At 41.7% G+C, this 15,482-nt stretch overlaps 1 long non-coding RNA gene across 1 annotated transcript; it reads right to left on the bottom strand.

The window, feature by feature from the left end:
- Window positions 1–2,563: 2,563 nt before the first annotated feature.
- On the bottom strand, window positions 2,564–12,148 carry LOC143438390 (uncharacterized). The gene is made up of 4 exons (XR_013107255.1): window positions 12,000–12,148; window positions 11,775–11,897; window positions 4,710–4,808; window positions 2,564–2,657 (listed from the first exon to the last, which is right to left on the bottom strand). It is a non-coding gene; the product is annotated as an uncharacterized LOC143438390 (long non-coding RNA).
- Window positions 12,149–15,482: the final 3,334 nt, after the last annotated feature.

Below are 15,482 nucleotides of genomic sequence, written 5' to 3'. Positions count from 1 at the left end.
GTAAATCATATATTTGGAGAATATGTTGAGACTCGGGGCTTTATGTTAGATGAACACTATTATTTACTGAATCTCCCATGTTTATGAGGAGATGTGTTAACTACTGGGAATATATGATAGAAAAGGATCAGTCCCCCACTGTGTCATGAGGGGCAGATACACATACAAGAAGTTCAGTGTCAGAAGTGAGGACCATGAGTGCCGTGATGAACATACACATAACAGTGACTGGGCTATTAAGATGAAGCGCCAAGCTTTGTTTAGAGGGAACCAAATGATACATTTTAGCTGAACTCTGGAGTAAAATTTTATCAAGGTAATTCTGGACAAAATAAGCAGCATGCAGAAAGGGAAATGTGGGGGATTTGGATACTGGAAGACTTTATTATTGTAAGAAATGAGTACAGTATGACTAGAGGGAACAACAGAATGGGTGTTGTATTCCAGACTTCATCTGTTTCATCCACATGGAAGAATTTTAACCAATGAGGAAAGACCCTGAGTTAGGTTCTTAAAGGATTCTTCAAGATTGATTGGAGAAGGAAAATTCTGGAAGCAATGGATTTTATGCCAATGATGTAAGTAAGAAATAATGGAACCTAAACAGGGCAGACTTTTGATAAAGCAAAAGGTATGGTTTGGGGGAGATCCAAGAAAATAGAATACAGAGGACTTTTTGGGAATTAGATAAAGACAACTCAGGGTTTTGGTTTGAGGGATACAGACTAATTTTATTTACATGTTTCATAAAAATCCCTTATTGATAAAATAAGGGATAAAATTATTATTATTGATAAAATAGGGAACTGTCAAAGTGGCCAGTCCCGAGAATGCCTAGACACAGGGGCACACATCCTGATCTTCAATCAGTGTTTAGATTGCACTAGGGAAAATATACATGTTGATTGACATGTGGGGCACCAGACTAATGAAGTTTGACTTAAGTTCAATAAAGACCCTGGTAAAGTGTTATAGATGATGCCTCTACTTACAAATATGCCAAGTTTAAAGCTGTGAGATGCAATGGACACATGCAATAGAGGACAGAACTCAGAGATAAACACTTCAGAGTTATCCAGCCAAGTTCATAGCCTAGACCTTGTTAGCTATGAAGTTACCATAAAGTCCAATGATGCCGTAAGAGAAAATGACCAAGGCTGTGATGGTTTTATAGTTTGCTCAGCCCAGGGAGTGGCACTATTAGAAGGTGTGGCCTTGTTGGAGTAGGTGTATCACTGTGGACATGAGCTCTAAGACTTTCATCCTAGCTGCCTGGAAGTCAGTCTTTCACTAGCAGCCTTCAGATGAAGATGTAGAACTCTCAGCTCCTCCTGCACCACACTTGCCTGGATGCTGCCTTGCTCCTGCCTTGATGATAATGGACTGAAACTCTGAACCTGTAAGCTAGTCTCAATGAAATGTTGTCCTTATAAGAGTTTCCTTGGTCATGGTGCCTGTTCACAGCAGCAAAACCTTTCCTAAGACAAAGGCCAAAGGCAAATTTTTAAGGACCAACAGGAAGAGTAGTAGTTAGTGAACTGAGAAGAAACTGTAAGGTGGGAAGCCATTTGTGTATTTTTTTAAACCATATTTAGAATTCCTGCCTTGGTAGTACATAGGAGACATAGAAATACAGCCTTGTCTTTTCCTATATGTATTTTGTAACTAGCATAGAGCAGGTGCTAAAATGACATTTAAATAAAATGCAATAAAATGCAGTGGAGGAACTTGGAATTTAACTCTCTTCTAGATGTATGAGGAAGAAACTGACTTAAAGAGCCCTGTAGGGTCCTAATGGAGCTCACACTAGTTGGACAAAGCATCAAACACAAACAACTTAAAGGGGGGGGGCGGTTATTTTGGCTCATGGTTTCAGATTGTTTTAGTTCATGGTTACATGGTCCGATGATTTGGTTGGAAAATCATAATGCTCAGACTTTGTGGGGGTTGGGGTGGGGGTGGGGGTGGGGGTGAGGTTGGGGGGTGGGGGTGGGGGTGGGCTTGGGTGGGTAGGGTGGGGAGGATTCTTTACCTCATTGCATACAGGAAGCAGAAAGAAGCATGAGAAGTACCAGGAAGAGGCTATCCCTAAGGACTTGTCCCTTAGTTACCTACTTGGCACTTCACTGAATTTGTGACCAAGAGAATTTTAGTTACAAATTCTATGATCAACAGCTGGTTGAGGTACTTGTACTTCACTTGTGCACCTGGCTCTTTTAGTAAAATTGGCAGGTTGGGCTAAGAGACGCGCTCTCTGGTCTTAAAAGTCTGAACCTGGAGACATGATTAGATGGTCAGGCTGCAGAGATGATGTATTATCAAACAGAGGTGTCCTGTCAGCTTTGCTGATATATTATCTTATAAAACTTTGGGACATTAAATATTTGATGGTGGAACTCTGGATATTGATTTTTCCTCCCAGTCATAAATGGCTCCTGCTTCTGCAGAATGGAGGGCTAGGCAGAACTGTAGACACCAGGAGATTGCATCCCTGCAAAACGAATGTCAAACAGTGCATCTGGGTATTGTCTTGATAAATTACATGACTCAGTGATCACTGACCCACATTTCGTAATATGATTTTATAAAACCCATGTGACAGTGTTAATGGAGATAGATGCACTGTAGTCCTCATACAGTAGAAACCAACAGTGTACCTAGAAAAAAAATGAAAATAGGAAATGTAATTACAGGTTTGCTATTATAAGATTTCATGTAAAGAAAGCGATAGGTGGGTGGATATTTTATACAGGGAAATTGTTAGAATTTCAGGCAAATTCACTGAATGCCAATGAACAATACTGCTTTGTCAAAATAACTGTTTATTTCTGTTCTCCTAGCGTCTTCCTGGCATAGCACCAGGTGTGAAATAATGGGCCTGTGTTCTGTGCATATGCTGGGCCCATGATACTTTGGCTTATGCAGGCTTGTTTGAGAATTTCTGCTTTATGACTTCATCTATAGCGATGGCAGCTTGCTTCTGAGGATTCACAGCAGAGGAAGGACTGTGACTTGGCTGTGAGGACTCTAGCCTCTCTCAGCCAGAGAAGCAAGAGGCTCTCCAAGGACAAAGTCACCTGTGTTTCTGGACAGAATAGGAAAATTACGAGGACTCTTTGCTTGAAACATAGCAGCTTACTTTGTGTCATCAGTAAACCAGTCCAAAACTGAAGTAGGGTTTGGTGAGCTCCAGGTGGAAGGCTGTCCCACAAAAACCCCTTCTAAATTGCACATGTGAATCCTCAGTCCCTTGTGTTCAGACTTGAATTTTTGTGTATTAAAAAGTCCAATTATGCAGTGGCAATTGAATGTGATTAGGAATACCATTCTAATTTCATTATTTGACCTTTATGATATTCTTAAATGGCATATACTTATGGGGTACAATGCTATATGTTAATAGATGTATATGTTCTATAACCAAAGAGTCAGCATAATTGGCATATTTTTAGTTTTATTTAAAAAAAATAGGGTTGTAAGGAAACATAACCCCACTTTTTTTTTTTTTGAGGATAGTTTCTAATCCTCCTGCCAAGTATTAACTTAACCTTAGTTCACTTCTTACCCATCATCAGAATGGAAATATGGGAGCAAGATGAAGCCAAATAAACAATTAGACAATTTAGGTTTTTAAGAACTTTTCCCACTTGTTTTCTGAGGCAATGAGTAGAGGGCTGCATTGAAGTGGGTTTGGCCAGTTAAGCTGATAGCACAGGCAAGCAGATGTGAGCCCTGAGGGTAGAGGTCATCCACTGTGTTAGCAGAGGCTCTCGTGGGGTGTGTGGATGAGATTATTCAAGGGGGAGCTTGAAGTGAGAGATAAGCAAAGCTCTGAGAATAAAATCTTGGTTGAGATAAGTTTTTAAAGTGGCTGCAGGAGAGAGACAAGGAAAGTAAAAAGCAGCCAGTCAGTCATGAGGAAAATCTCACAGCTTAAGGCAGAACAAAATTTTTAAAAAGAAGGAAACAGGCAACAATGTCAACTGCTGTAGGGAGATAAAGTAATAATTGACCTGAAACATGTCCATTGTTTCTCAAACAGCAAGATGGAGCTGACCACAGCAAGAGTATAGGACAGCTCTGGCAGAAACCTGGATTGTTATGCATCGAAGAGCAAACAGGAAAAGTACAAATAGAAAGAGCATATACTCTCTTGAAAATGTGTCAGTGTTTGTTTGTTTCAGTCAAGTTGCAGCAATAGTGCAAGTTTATGGACTGGGAAGAGTTGCAAATTAAGATCTTGAGAATAAAGTTGTAATGATGGAAACAGCAGATCTGTTGTGATCTGTTTGGGCCAGTTTGGAGACTTTTGTCTGGGAAAACTTAACAGGACAAGGTGGTATGTGCACATCTGGCAGGATATTTGATAATGAAGTAAACTTTCTTGGAAGAGTATAGAATACAGATGAGAAGATGGTAAGGTGCTAGAGGCTGAACTGAACTCACTCACTTAAACTTTTTAAAAACAGTGGATGAAGATTGCAGATCACAATTCCAATCCCAATCTGCAATACCAATTGCAGAGAAATCCCAAGATCGATCATCAGTATGGAAAGGTCATCCTCAGAGCCAAAGATAAAATTTGTGAGTAGCTTTTAGCACTGACAATTTCTAAAACTGACTAAGGAGGTGATATAGGTGCGGCATGTTCTAGTAGGCCAGGGTTATAGGAAAGAGGCAGTCTTGACAAATGAATAAAGGGTACTCACTGCTGTGCTTGAACTTGGGCTCCACATGATGGGTCAGAGGTGAGTGGAAGTCATTGTTAGACTTGTTTCTTGTGCAAGTCATGATGCAGTAGCTTGGTTCTATGAGAAAGAGGTTACTCATTGGCATAGGTAGAGACAGATACAAGGGAACTACTGGAGCCTGTATCAAACTCCCTCAGGAAATGTCCATCCTGAAGTTTACCTCTGGTTATGTGTGCTTAATACATAATTAATGGTGCTTTCCTATGCTCACACTTCATTAGAAAAGCCATAATTTAATACATAAATTTATATTTTACATTTTATACTTTGATAATGAATTATTTTACCACAGAAACACAGGTTAAATTATTATCTTGCTTGCTAATTTAAGACCCTATATTATCCAGGGTTTGCTAGAGGAACAGAACTATCAGAATGAATATATATTAAAAAGGAGACTTGTTGGGTTGGCTTGAGTGATATGGTCTAGGTAGTCCAACAATGGTTATTTCACAGGGGTGAAGCTGAGAGCCTGGGAGTTGATTAGAACACAAGGCTGGATGCTTTGAGAGTTCCAATCTAGGCTGAAGCTTTGCAGAACTCCCAGGAAGCTGATAGTCTTCAGTCCATGTTGAAAGTCTAAAGAGACTGGGTTCTGGTGACAGGGTTAAAAATTTTCAAAAACTCCTAACAGGCAGAGCAGAACCAAGAGTGAAGGTCAGCTTGGTTGTGAGCTCTGTGTTTCAGGAGCTTGGCTGACCACAAGATAGATGGTTGGCTATGTATAGGCTCTTAGAGAATAGCCTATACAAAATGTTCCCCATGACTGTTCCTTGGACCCTGTCACAAACTGAATAATGGGCTGGGACTTTCCACAGGTACTCTCTAATAGCCCTCCTTTACTCCCCCTGGGCTGAGGTTTCTCCCGAGTTGTGGTTTTTTACTTTAAATTCTCTCCGTCTTCAAAGCCCCGGGGTTAGACCCCATTGCCCCTGCGTGGGCTACAGGTCTTGACCTCAACATGTTGATTGAAATATACCTCTTGCTGATTACATCAAGTTCGGTGTCTTGTGAGTTAATGGGTGGCCTCAAATTCCTGAGGCTTGGGTGAGGTCCTCACTTCGTGGGGGGCTTACAGCCTCACATTTGCTTGTTTCTCCCACCCTCCTTTGCTCCAGTCTTTCTGAGCTCTGTGTAGCATCGTGCACTGCCCTGATCTCTGCCTACTTAATGATCTTCTGCTCCAGCTTCTTCAGGCATGTTCCCTGCTTTGGCATCTTGCTCTTTTGCCCTAGCATCTTACTACTTTGTACCATGCAGACCCCATCCATTACCTAAGATATTTATACCTACCTTAGTTATTTTTTACTCTCTACTAAAGTCAGGCTTAATTCCAAGAAGATGGACTGTGTGTTTATTTCAGTCTATCATACTGAATTTAAATCCTCTTGAAATAAATGACTGTCCTGTTGGCTAATTTATTGCCTGTGCATATAATAGCACATGTGTGCATGTGCACATACACACACACACACACACACACACACACACACACACACTCACTGTTTCTATTAAAAAACTATATTTCTATTTGAATGAAAGTTGACTTTAATATTTTTCTACCCTTTTAATAAACTATGTAAAAGTGACTTGCTTTGAGTCAAATTTGGTGAGGCTTCTAGCTGGCCTCTGGTGAGGGTCCCCTCTAAGTCCATAGAAATAATTGAGTTAAGGAGATGTTTTAGAATGTGGTTAGGTGTGAATGTCAAAGTCATCTGGCTCTGGCTTATAAACCCCCTCTCTGAAATCAGAGGTGTTTGCTCAGCTCTGATCTTCTGGCAATTTTCCCAATCCCTCTGATTTTTTTCCCAGGACATGAGCAGCTGCAATAACAGCTGCAAATAGTTTTAATTGTCTTGGATGTAATGCATCTGGACTTGAACATGTTTAAGGCTGTCAGGCACTCTCTTCTATCTCCCCTAGAAAGATGTGTGTTCAGTCTTTTCCAGTTGTGGCATCATTTTTTTTTTAATGCATTAGAAAGGAAAGCAAACTAGAAAGTGAATTATTCTGCTTCGAACTCGTTTACCATTTTGGCAGATAGTTAGCTGTTCTATTCTTTTATCTCATTATTAAAAACAGAGCTTTAAAGCACAGCTTGGTTTTTAAAGGTAATCTCGGTTGCCCAGATGAACTTAAACTCCTGTATGACCTTGAACGTTGATCCTCCTGCCTCTACCTTTCTGAGCACTGTTATTACAGTTGTACACCATCACACCTGGCTTACGTGGCGCTGGAGATGGAACCCCAGGCATCAGGCATGCTAAGCATGTATCCTGCACCTGAGCCTCAACCCCAACCCCCCCAAGTACAACATTCTTATTCTGTTCTCCTCTGATCCGAGGTCTGGAAAGATTTACCCAGTAAGCTTCCTGTGGCTGAAGGAATCTAACTGGATAAATATGAAAGAACATTACGCCTATCTAGGACATGCCCCACCAGAGACAGATGGTGCATTGCTACCAGGTTCTCAAGGTCAAGCTGAGGGTGCAGAAGGCCATGGTGGTAAATTTTGGTTAGCTAACTCTGCTCTATTGTTTTTGAGACAGTGTCTGTGTAGCTTAGGCCAGTCTAAGTTTCTATCCTCCTTGAATGCTGAGCTCACAGGTGTGCATTACCATACCCCAGTAACACTTGTCTTCCAAAGTTCATCTATACACATCTTCTGTCAAGGTTTTTCAAAAACTATTTTAGTGTATTAAAATCACCACTGTAGCAGTGAAGCTGGTACAGCTGTAAGTTGTAAACACTCAGAAATGTTCATAGCACAGTATGATCAGATTCAATGGGAGCCTGAGAGCTGAGGGCAGGGTGGTAAAACTTGCCAGAATTTCCTTCAGAGCTTTGATGTTTAGAGTCAAGTGGGACCTACTGTGTGTATGAGCAGTACTGTACCAGACTGAGGAAGACTAGCTGTCTTCTGCAACACAAAGGCTTCGCTCGGCAGTTGCTTACTTTGAGTAGACAAGGAACACACTTGGATGGGTGGAGCGGCAACAAAGTAGAGGTTAAGTTAGTGTCTTGTCTGACTAAAAACCAAAGTGAAAGACAGGAGCAAAACATTCCCGGGGATAATGGGGATGGAAAGGGAATCTTAGATTAGAGTTGTGGGAGAAAAGCTTGCCTTCCAAGAGTGTGCAGGAGTAGACAGGTAGGGCAGGCACTGCTCTGATGTAGAACACAGAAACAAGCAGGGTTCTAATGTCAGGAATGGGTGTGGGGCATTCCAAGCATCCCATTTGAACAGATTAGCTGGTACTGTTTAAAGGGCTTTTTTTTTTTTTTTTTTTTTTTTTTTTTGGAGGAGTAAGTGTTGAAGGTTCAAATATGGAACTTCAGTTTGTTATTTTGAGGGTTTCTTGCTTTAAAGTTAAACTTAGAACAACACTTCTGTTTTTGCTTGTTTGTTTATTTGATTGATTTTTTAAGGAACACAGTCATAACCTTAAACCATTTAAGCCTTTTACGAGTACGCAGATAGGTCAGGTCGCAGCCAGCCTCAGCTTTGTGGGTTCCGAGGTATGTGATCCACAGTATACATTTGGGAGAGGGAAGGAAGGTGGTCTCATGGTCAGATGGGACTGTCTCCTGGGCTGCTCTGTTGACTTGAGTCACAGCGAGCTGCAGGCTCAGAGCAAACGGTTCTCCAGAGGAGAAGAACTCTAGCGCGGAGTGTTTGCTGAGTCCTGTGGCATGAACCCTGCCACTGTAGCTAATTTCAAAGCCACCAGCTCTTTTAAACCCAGGACAAAGGACCAAGGTGTTTATTTAACATACCACAGTGGACCCACTGCCGCTTTCTTCCAGCATCCCTTGTGTGGGTGGCAAACCCTGCCCTCTACCCTGAATTCTTCAGCCTGGGGGCTGGGCTGCCATTTCCCAGAGGCTCTTCCCCATAATCCAGACATCTTGGTTATCCTCCCCTTTTGTACCTTTGGCCTCTTGGCTACTGCACCTGACTCCCTCTCTTTTCTCTCTCTTCTCCTCCCCCTCTCCCACATATCCGGCTCATTCTGGTTATGTTCACCCGGACTCTCCCAGATGTCCTGTTCCTACCTGTACTCTCCCTCCCTTTTATCTACAATAATTTTTCGTGTCCTTTTCTTTCCTCTTTCTTTTGTCAAAACTCAGTTTCTCCACCTCTTTGTTTATATTATTATTTTTTAAAGAATAATAGTTTTGGTAAGGAATATCCAACTTTAAAATTAATATTCAGTTTAACCTAAACCTATGAAATTTATGGAAAAGGTTGGCTAAAAAATATCATGGAAAAATAGAACATAAGAACGTTTGGCACCCATGTTGTAACAAACGCTGTTTTAAGCATGCAGTGAGAGTATGTGTGTGTGTGTGTGTGTGTATTTGCGTGCTTGTGTGTGCATGTGTGTGTTCATGTGTATGTGTCTTTATGTGCACGTGTGCATGTGTATTTGTGGATGTGCCTGTGTGTCCTTTTGTGTCTGTATGTGCGCACGCACGCGCATGCGTATATGTGAGTGCATGGAAGTTGAGGCCTATGGCTGGCACTGGGTCTTCTGTGATCAACGTACGCCTCACTTTTTGAGGCAGGGACCTGGAACTCTTAGATTTTTCTAGACTAGCTAGACAGTAAATTCGAGAGATTTTTTTTTCCTTAATAATATTTTTATTTTAAGTAAAATATAACTACATCACTTTCTTCTTCCCTTTCCTCCCGCTAGCCCCTCCCATCCCCCCTCCCATGTGTGTCCTATTTCCTGGGTTCTCCACCTCCCCAATGTTCTAACCCCACTTTCTCCAGGGCTTTGGAGATCGAAATCAAGTCTCCAAACTAGCCTAACGAAACTTAGAGTACTAAACCATCTGCCCCTTCAGGGAGAAGAGATTTTCATCTTAGTCTGTTGGTGTAGTATTTACCTGAAGAGACGTTACCCCTTAAAAAGCGTGGGGGCAAAGGGTGAGAACTAGGTGTCCAGGCACCTGCCTATAACCGTTGCACTTGGGAGGCAGAGGTAGAAAGATCGTTGTAAATTCCAAGTCAGCCTGGGCTCAGAGAAGCAACACACACACACACACACACACACACACACACACACAACCAACCCACGAGCAAACAACAAAAGCCCAGGGAGGCAAATGAATCCAATGTCCATTCAAGGTTTCTTAGTAAGGCAGAGTGGGGAGCAGACATCAGTATTCCCAAGGACCAGCTCTCGTGTCCCGGGTTTCTTCCCTGTGTCCTCAGCTCTCTTCTGCAACAACCCTTGCGCCTACCTTGCCTTGACAAACTCTTTGCAAGCCTTTAAACTCCATCAGACCTGCTCTTATTATAGTTGCCTCTCCATGGCCCCCAATCCTTCACAATGCCAATTAGCTGGGGCCCGCAGCCCTCCTTGGCACGAGCTGGTCCATTTCCAGTGCCCAGACGCCACCTGCGTCCTGTGGCTGATGCAGGCCTGGGGGCACCTCCGCACAGCCCTTCCTGTCCTCTGCACTTCCCCCTTCGTCCTCCCTCGGAGATCGACTGATGTGTAGTTAGGAGAGCCATTTAGTCCGAAATAAAGACTAAAATGTTTTTTCCTTCTGATAATGTCCCTGCTTCTGTCCCCTGTTATTATGCTCCATAATGCGCCGCGTGCGGCCATTTTGTCATCGCTTTGGGTCATCCTTGCTCACAATTGGTTATTTACTCAGGGGCTTTTGAAATTATTGAGTTGACACATCTGTCAGACGGCGAAAGCAGAAATGCTAAAAGGTCACTTGGAGAGAAACCAGCTGCTTCAGACAAACCTTTCTGCCTCCAAATAGCACAGTCATTACAGCTTGACAGATGGGGCTCTGCTTTCATCCCTGCTCCAGGCTCTCCTTGCCTTCAGGTATTTAACCACACTACCTCATTGCCAGGTCAGCTGGGCCTCCTCCTAATTACCCACACAATAGGCATATCCCTGCTTAAGAATAACAACTCCATTTTTCCTAAATAGGAAACCAGTTTCTTCACAAATATGAGCTATCCAGGGCCTTCCACAAACTTTCCTATTAACAGATTAGTTTTGACAGTGGTAAGCACGTTTCTATTGCTCCTGCAACCTTCAATAGTCCCTGCAAAGAGAGGCTCTGTCCATGGTGGAAGGCTTTTGAAGGGCTCTGAGTAGGTGGTCTCAAGGGATTAGGATGATTACCTATGAGTAGTCTTACTCATTCTCACTCAGTGCTCCTGGGTGGGAGGTGTGTGTGTGTGTGTGTGTCTGTGTGAGTCTGTGTGTATACCTGTGTGTCTCTCTGTGTGTGTGTGTGCGTGTGCATGTGTAAAATTTGACATGATGCTCAATTTCAGCCATACAGGTAGCACAGGAATATTCTTCCATGAACAAATTCTTCAAAAAATTTTTGGTGGGTATTAATATGTCAATAACTATAATATCGGTCTTTATTCTTTCACAGTAATAAAAAAAATAAATTGATCCACATATGACTATGGGTTTTCTCTGAACTGAAAGGTGGACTTATTTATTTACCCTGATCTTAAAACACTGTTTTTTCCCTCTGAGGGTACAAAATGGCCTGAAGAAAGTATAAAATCTGCTCTCTGCTTTGGGTGATGCTTTGATGGATGTGTTTATAAAGCATCTTGTTAGGTAAATGACAGAGACTGAAGTAGGAGGAGCAGCAACAATGGCCTCCTAGTTATAATGAGAGTTCTAAGATCCCTTAGGTGAGGGCATCTAGGTGTCCCCCGTCAGCCTATTGGGACTTCACACTTAGAGAACAGGAGCCTTCACACTTCACTAGGAAAATGCTATTGCAAACAGAAATGCAATTATATCAAACCCTCACCAGCCCTCTGAGTAGTCTTCCTCAATTTCCCTCAGTGCTCCTGGGTGGGAGGTGTGTGTGTGTGTGTGTGTGTGTGTGAGAGAGAGAGAGAGAGAGAGAGAGAGAGAGAGAGAGAGAGAGAGAGAGAGAGAGAGAGAGAGAGAGAGAGAGAGGCGGAGGAGAAAGAGAGAAGAGAGAGAGGGGGAGAGAATGACAGCCAGGACTGACCTAGAACTTTGGTGACTTTTCCTTTAGTTTCCTCTTGATCTGCCACCTGGACATTGCACCTCTGCATTATCTTTGTTCTTTTATTCTGCAGGAGTCCAGTGACTTGGGGTTGACCTTAGGGACCTCAAATTCAGAGTATAAAGAGTATTAGCAGCAGACAAGCAATGACACCATTACAATTCTGATTACCACACAACAAACAATAAGACCTTAGAATACACTCACCACAGCTTGAGTGGAGCAGAGTTAAGAAGCAGTAAGAAACTGAGAACCACCACAGCCTGCACCAATAAGACTGGTTATTTTCTCCAGCTTATTATTGGTGACGGCAGGACTAACACAAATGAAAACAAAACACAAGCTTGATTATTGGCTTCAGGAAATTCTTGCAAAGTTGGGGAAAATGGTTTGATCAATTGGGCAAACAGTTCTCTCAGAATAATGGATTTCTCATCTAAGCAATGATTTGTACATCAGACAAAAGTTTGTTTGTATTGCTTTGTAACATACTTTCAGGCATCAGTGTTCCTAGCAACCCTAAGGTATTATGTCATAAAATATTTGTCTAACCTCAGCTGGCTTTCTACTTTGGGGACCTGGTTTTATGAAGAGACGCATTCAAACACTATGAATTCCTCTTCTGAGCGGTCTCCTCCAAGACACTATGGAATTTCTGTCATGGTGCCAATCTTTACTACAAGATGTCTAAGAGATATTTTTCAACAAAATTTTCTGGTGACACGTTTTGGATGAAGTGAGGAACAACAAAGTGGACTGGTGTTTCATCACAAAACAAATCAGAACAGAGAAGGAGAACATTCTGAGGAGACCTCAGGGAAGTTCTCATATAGCTGATTTCAAAATATGAATTATGAGTGTGTGTGTGTGTGTGTTTAGGGTGTGGTAGTGTGTGATACTGTTCCTAGGGAGACAGAAACAAATATTTACTCAGCTGAGATAGTACACCAGTGACAGACCAAAGATTCTACCAAAGTCCAACTTGATGAACCAATGGATTTTACTGGGGTTACTTATTGAAATCTGGATGATAGGTTACTTACAGAAAAATGACTAAAAAACCAGTTGCATCATAAAACAAAACACGAGCTTGATTATTGGCTTCAGGAAATTCTTGCAAAGTCAGGGAAAATGGGGACACTAACCCCAACATGAGAAATAGCTCATGCAGTCTGAAAATCTGGAGTGCACTGCACATCCTGCAGGCTGCTCAGCAGTCTGCAGACTTTTTTTTTTTTTTTTTTTTTTTAATCTTAAGTGGTCTGAGCCTATTCCAGCTGGCCTAAGCCTCTTTTAGGCAGCTCAGTTTGCCTGAGAGTGTCTCCCAGCAGTCCCAACTACCTATAGAAGCTTGGAAAGAGGAGCGACCTAGTGAATCTGATCTGTTTCAGGAACTTTCTAGAGCCTTTGAGCTGTTTATGTCTGGAGCTTTAGGAGTTTCCATGCAGGATGTAACGCTTCACCTTCCCTTAGAACATTAGAATGTTTTTCATCTCCCTTGTAATATTCTGCATCCTAAAAGCTTTCCTTCCAAGATGAGTGGATTTAATCTTGGAGGACTCTTCTACACAACAGGTTAATGAAATAGATAGATTTGGGGGTGTGGGGTATATGAGCATTCCAAGGTGATTCCCAGAGAATGGATAGAACATCTCTATATGTGTGTGCACGTGTATTTAATGCATGAGCACGTGTGTGTGTGTTTGTGTATGCTTTGAAGAATAAAATGAGGAAGGTCCTAAGTGTAAAGAAAAGGAGAAAAATGAAGCATGCTCGCTTCATGAAAGGAGCAAATGCATAATTCTCCTTCAGGAATGAGGATCAGGAGAAAGGGTCTCCTGACCATGATCAGGCCTCAAGGTGGAAGAGTATTAGAAATATACTAAAAGCACACCACTATAATAAAAACAGCAAGCTACGGGCTTCAAGGTAAGAGAGGCTTCCTTTAAAACCTGTGGAGAGTCTTCCTCTGAGTGGACTAAGATGGAAAGAGAACAGAGATAACCACCACAGTAGAGACTGATTGGTGCTGGGTAGGACAGAGGAGCACCTTCAGTGAAATCACCACCTCCCAGAAATCTTCAGAGAAAAGCTCCCAACAAAAGGAACATCTTTCATTACCTTTTGGGGTGGGAGGTTTTTACCTCAAGTGACTTTAGCTCAACATCCTATTCTGTAAGGAGCACAGAAAGTCAGCTTCTGGTTAGGGCCATAAATGAAGAGCTTTTATCTGCAGCACAGAGCAGCTTCCTAACTCTCTATTTCCTGACTTCTTCAGGCTGTGAGTTCTGGCCTCTGAGGGAAACCATTGTTTGAGATGAGCCAAAATAGAGAAAGGATTGGGCATGTGATTCAGAGGTTTGGTTTTGGTGCATAAACTACCACTTAAAATGGCCTGGGCTTCCTCAAATTTCACTTGTAGAAGTGGGCTATGATGCCTGCATAATTAGAGCTGTTATAAGGGTAAATCTGATAATGTACGGAAAGTGATTAGAAAAGCAAGCGGATGTAGTCAAGACTCATTAGCTGTGGCTATTTTTATCATGTGTTGCTGGTTAGAGCCTAACATAATTAAAAGAGAAAAAAACAGAAAGAAATCTCAGGGCATCTTCTGGGAAAACCCAAGACTTGAACTAAATATACAAGAATAGTAGAAAATAATTCTGCAAGATATGGAGCCAATAGTGAAGAACTATGAATTTACTTAAAAAATCATTTTGTTGGTAATATGGATCCCATTTCAGTTTTGAAGCCACATGCTTTGTACCACTCTGGGAATATACAGGTGAAAGAGACGAGAGAGAAGTTAACTGGTTAGATCTGTATGAATCAGAACAGTGGGCTTTTGGGCCACTTATTAGGAATATTTCTAATATTAAAAAGAAAGAGTACATGTAAGAATGGTCCCAATGCAAAAATATAGCTTCTTTCAAAAGAAGTGTTTTTACACTAAAAATTAGCATTGTCTGTTCAATTTAAAGGATCTAAAACATATCAAGTGGATTTTAATCAAAACATTAAAGTTTGTCAAGTTCAGCATGCTAGAATAGCAGTATGTGTCCTGTTTCTCTCTACTACCTGACATCTGGTCCCAGGAACACTACAAAGATGAAATAGATGCTTTAAAAACCAAGTCACCTAATACTGTATTTTACATTATATAAGGAATGACCTTGGGATTAGAATCTTTGGACTGTAGTCTGTGCTGCTTAGTTTATTTCATTTCTGTACATTCTAACATGGTAAGTTTTTACCCAATGAGGAGCTAAGTGAGGGACTGTCACCATCCTTTTGAGTTCATATCAACTGAGAAGGAAGCATTACTAAATCCACCAAATGCAGGGCTTTCTGAGACTTAGCTATTGGCATTCAAATTTATTTAATTTAGCAGGCTTTAATTTGCACTAAACAAAAAAGGCAGGATTCAGAGCAAGCATCAGGTGACACTAATGTTAGCCTAATTGGTCAGATCTGTGTTAATTATCAGGTAACTTGGCTAAATAATACAGCTGTGAGCAGACAGGGACAAAGCGATTCTGCTTCTCCAGAGGTCTAACAGCCTTCCTCCAGACAAGAGGTACCATTTACATCTCTTGTGAGAGATGCTGTTTTTAGGTGAAGGGTGAGAATTAAGAATCTGGATTTAAGGTCGGAAGGGCAAGTGGAAGCACAATGAGGGAGAGGTCCCTC

The sequence above is a fragment of the Arvicanthis niloticus genome, chromosome 25 (genome assembly GCF_011762505.2).
Source record: "Arvicanthis niloticus isolate mArvNil1 chromosome 25, mArvNil1.pat.X, whole genome shotgun sequence".
Taxonomy (NCBI): Eukaryota; Metazoa; Chordata; class Mammalia; order Rodentia; family Muridae; genus Arvicanthis; species Arvicanthis niloticus.
The sequence above is the reverse complement of the archived record's forward strand: the minus strand, read 5'-3'. Positions and strand labels throughout refer to the sequence as shown.